Below are 4,836 nucleotides of genomic sequence, written 5' to 3'. Positions count from 1 at the left end.
TGATAATCTGGCCTACTGGTGATGATGAATAAAAAGTGTTCCCGTAATTGTTTTTCCATCTTAATACGCCACTTCAATAAAATCAAAACATAATGGACATTTGGACACTTTTCTTTTGAACGTAGAGTTTGGGAAAACATCAAAATGTTCCAGAAAGTCTAGATTTTCTGGTTCTTAATGTACGGTCTCTGGTTAACACAGGAGTCAACACTGAAACAAAACGCTTCAAATGTTTTGATTTACCTCAAGTATGAGTTATTTTAATTTCCTGAAGCCTTTCTACAAATGCTGCTTTTTGGCTAATTTTGTAATGAGGAAAGATAGTGGGCATAAGAGAAGAACTCAGTTTTCAGACTAGCGCTTTCTGGTGATGCTTGATGAGACATAACAACTCAAAGTTTTTGGTGCTACAGTAGTAATACATTGCTCTCCCTACTGATACTTTTGAACTTGGAAATTCACTGCATGATGAAGCAACTGATGCATGATTCCTCAGCCAGTCTGCAGTAGAGGTAGGACTCTACTGACATGGTGTATCACAAGAAGGCAGCTATGACTGCGGCACAGCATAAAGAGTGGGATCTCTTCTTGACCTGAAAACCAGTCATTAGCTGAACTTTCAGAAATGCAGAAAATCACTTCAGCTCCTGCAAAATGACACGAGAGTACTGCAGTGCCATGTGCTGAAAACAGGTAATAAATAATAACATAATAGGCATGAATTTTTAATAGGTGTGCAGCTGCAAAGGAATGGGATAGCTTAATTCAGAGCAAATATAAACAAAATGGCCAAGGCACGCACTACTGTGAAGGTAGGCCCTACTGGCTGCTGCAGAACAGTAAAGCTCTCCTCCTTGGTTTTGTGCTCAGGCAAGCTTGGCTTTAGTGCATGTGCAACAGGAATCCACCTGGGGAGGAAGAATTAGAAGAGGGAAAAAGTTTTTTATTTAACGTCTGGCGGAATGGGGAGAAGAGCCAGTCTGGAGACAGCAACTATTTAAGGGACTACTAATTGTCAGTCTCTTTAAGGGGAAACTAAATCAGAGAACAGACAGAATCATTTAGTCTGTCAACAGGGGATTTTACTTCTGACCAAACCATGTGTGGTGGATAATAAAAAACCCCATTGCTTTAATTCACTTTTTTTTTGCCTGACTTTTCCCATCTAAATTTAATTCCTTTTTTTCCCCTCTCTTTGTGAAATTAGCCCTTTTGAAGCATTAAGTGTATGTGTTATCAGTGGGGTATAGTCCACTGCTTGCATTGAGAGCAATCCAGTCAGGATCAGTGGGCAACCTTTAACAAATTATTATTTAAATTTTATCTGTCTTATGTCAAAAACAAGAGTAGATTATTAGATACAGAAAAATTTGGCAGAAAATCATAATTTTCATGAAGTTAGATGATTTACTACTGGTTTTACCTGTTTGCCACTATGCATGTCCCTGTCACAGCAGAATTTTTCCATTCCCACACAAGACACAAGTAGCTCACTTTGTTCTCTGGTTTGATTTGATATTCCTGGGCTTTATTCACCCTATTTAAGCTGCTATATACCTGTTTTCCTGCACACATCTTCCAGCAGTGTGTTTTTCATTTTTTTTCTGCTATGTAACCTATGAATGCATGTTTTTTGAAATCTTCAGCAGGCTGGGAGCATGAGTTTTCCCTTCTGCTGAGAGATCCAGGTGAGATGAGGACATCTACCGGATTGATAATTAATTGCCAGCACTGAGTGGACCAAAGGGTAAAGCTGCTCACAGTCAGTCACCCAGAAACCCTCAGTAAACGTGCAAGCCTGAAGACTGCCAATGAGATAGAGCATCCCTCAGTCATACAGAGTCATGATCAGTGTCATGTCCTGTCCCTTGTGCCTGGAAAGTTATCAGTCATGTTTGTAATCTCAGATTAGATTTCAGGCTGCTTTTGCTGATTTTTGGGAGACTCGCTGTTACTTCAGAGCATGTTTTTCCATCTGTTCACTGTAAATTTACTTGCAGTCCCTAGTCCTCCCAACCTCCCCTCCCAGAGAAGGCAAAACAGTACCTTACAGTGTGTGTGTTTGCCCTGCAAAATTCCCCAGAAATGTGCCATCTGTTGCTAAGTGCGCAAAGCAACAATGATAATGGCAGTAGCTTTGAAGCAAAACCATGTTTACTTGAGCCCTACTGTGGTGGACACACAGAGCTCTGAATTCAATATCGTGATAGCTGTTTGCTTTTAATGCCATGTGTATTTCTGTTACAGTGGTTCAAAGGAGATTTGCAAATGTAGGTCAGTTTTGTGTAGATTATTTAGCAGAAATTCTCACTGTAAGTGTTATTTATGCAAGTGTCAGTATTCAAACCTAGGAACTGCATGGTGTAATGGCATACATCCTGAAACGACTACTTTTTGAGGAAGAGTAGTTTGATAAAGGGGAAATACTTGTCTTACACAGGCAACTTTGAAAAGGTGTTGTCAATTCACTGTATTTCAAGGAAAAGAAATGCAGCATTAGAGCTCTACACTGACAGCCACATACAAAAAAGACTGAGACAAATACATACCTATGATGCAAGGAAACTCCGCGTGATAGCTGCCACACCACAGGGTTGCCCAAGCTTGCTTCTGTGTCTCCTTTAGACTTTGAATTTCTGTGTGGCTGCTGTCTTTTTTGTTGGATGTATGCAGCTGCCATTAGCCTGGATGAACTGAGCCTGGCTCATTCTTCACCCCCACTGGAAATGTCCCTAATGTGTTCAGCTCGGTCTGCATCGAGTGCCATGTCTCTGGGAATGCCATGCTTCTGGTATGCAAGTCAGCTGATTTAAGTAGTGGCATACTGTGTTGCAATCTGCTGTATAATTACACACTTAATTAGATTCACAGTGTGTTACCTATGTCACACTGTGACAGGGCTTGTTACTCTTTAGGAGGGAAAAAATTTCTTCTGGTTATAACTTAGAAAAGCATCATGAGGTTTGATTTTCTCCCTGAAGGTGTGAGTTCCTTGTAGAAGAACCTGCAGAACAGATTATAACTCAAGTAATCACTGTTTATTAAATGTCTGTGGTTAACACCCCCCAATTAAAAGTATGCCTTTGGGTTTGCAAGAAAAAACTCACGAGAACATGATGGTGATGGCACACACACTTACTGCTGTGGGGTAAGCAAAGATAGGAAATTTTAGTATGTGAGTTCTCGGGTAGCTGCCTGGTTGTGAGATCTTGCACTACGCTGAGATAGCTTATATCTCTACCCTAGAGGAATGAGTTGTCTCCTACTTCACATGGGCAAATACGCTGTTACTTGCTCTTCTACAGTATACCTCACTTCAAAGTATCTTCCTTATGTACCTTAAATCTGCCTTAAAACTCTGTGTGTGATGGGTACTGCTTGTGTGTGTAGCCAAACATGCAACAGCCTTAATTTAACATTGTTCTTCTAAAACAATAATATGTTTTGGAATGAAGGTATAGGTTCCTAAAACGTTAAAATGATTTTCACTGCTCAACTCAGAGATTATGATGATAAGGTCGAGTGCTTATGGGTAAGGATGAGGGGGAAGGCCAATAAGGCAGATATCCTGCTGGGTGTCTGTTATAGACCACCCAACCAGGATGAACAGGCAGATGAAGCATTCTATAAGCAGCTGGCAGAAGTCTCACAATTACTAGCCCTTGTTCACATGGGGTACTTCAACTTACCAGATGTCTGCTGGAAACACAGCACAGCAGAGAGGAAACAGTCTAGGAGGTTGCTGGAATGTATGGAAGATAACTTCCTGACACAGCTGGTAAGTGAGCTTACCAGGGGAGGTGCCTCGCTTGACCTGCTGTTTACAAACAGAGGACTGGTGGGAGATGTGGTGTTTGGAGGCTGTCTTGGGCTTAGTGACCATAGTATGACAGAGTTCTCAATTTGTGGTGACGTAAGGAGGGGGGTGAGCAAAACCACTACCATGGAATTCCGGAGGGCAGACTTTGACCTGTTCAGGACACTGGTTGAGAGAGTCCCTTGCGAGACAGTCCTGAAGGGCAAAGGGGTCCAGGAAGGCTGGGCATTCTTCAAGAAGTCCTAAAGGTGCAGGAGCAGGCTGTCTCCATGTGCCGTAAGACGAACCAGCGGGGAAGATGACCGGCCTGGCTGAGCAGGGAGCTTTTGCTGGAGCTCAGGAAAAAAAGGAGAGTTTACCACTTTTGGAAGAAGGGGCAGGCAACTCAAGAAGAGTAAAGGGATCTCGTCAAGTCATGCAGACAGAAAATTAGAAAGGCAAAAGCCCAGCTAGAACTCAATCTGGCCACTGTTGTTAAAAGATAATAAAAAATGTTTTCACAAATACATTAACAACAAAAAGAGAGCCAAGGAGAATCTCCCTCCTTTATTGGATGCAGGGGGAAACATTGCCACCAAGGATGAGGAAAAGGCTGATGTACTTAATGCTTTCTTTGCCTCAGTCTTTAATAGTCAGACCAGTTATCCCCAGGGTATTCAGCCCCCTGAGCTGGAAGACAGGGACGGAGAGCAGAATAAACCCCCCATAATCAAGGAGGAAGCAGTTAACGACCTGCTACGCCACCCGGACACTCACAAGTCTATGGGGCCGGATGGGATCCACCTGAGAGTACTGAGGGAGCTGGTGGAGGAGCTTGCCAAGCCACTCGCTATCATTTATCAGCAGTCCTAGCTAACAGGGGAGGTCCCAGACAACTGGAGGCTTGCCAATGTGATGCCCATCTACAAGAAGGGCCAGAAGGAGGATCTGGGGAACTACAGGCCTGTCAGCCTGACCTCGGTACCAGGGAAAATTATGAAGCGGTTCATCGTGAGTGCACTTAACAGGCAAGTGCAGGC

This window comes from Ciconia boyciana, chromosome 1, assembly GCF_034638445.1.
Source record: "Ciconia boyciana chromosome 1, ASM3463844v1, whole genome shotgun sequence".
NCBI classification, from domain to species: Eukaryota; Metazoa; Chordata; class Aves; order Ciconiiformes; family Ciconiidae; genus Ciconia; species Ciconia boyciana.
The sequence above is the reverse complement of the archived record's forward strand: the minus strand, read 5'-3'. Positions refer to the sequence as shown.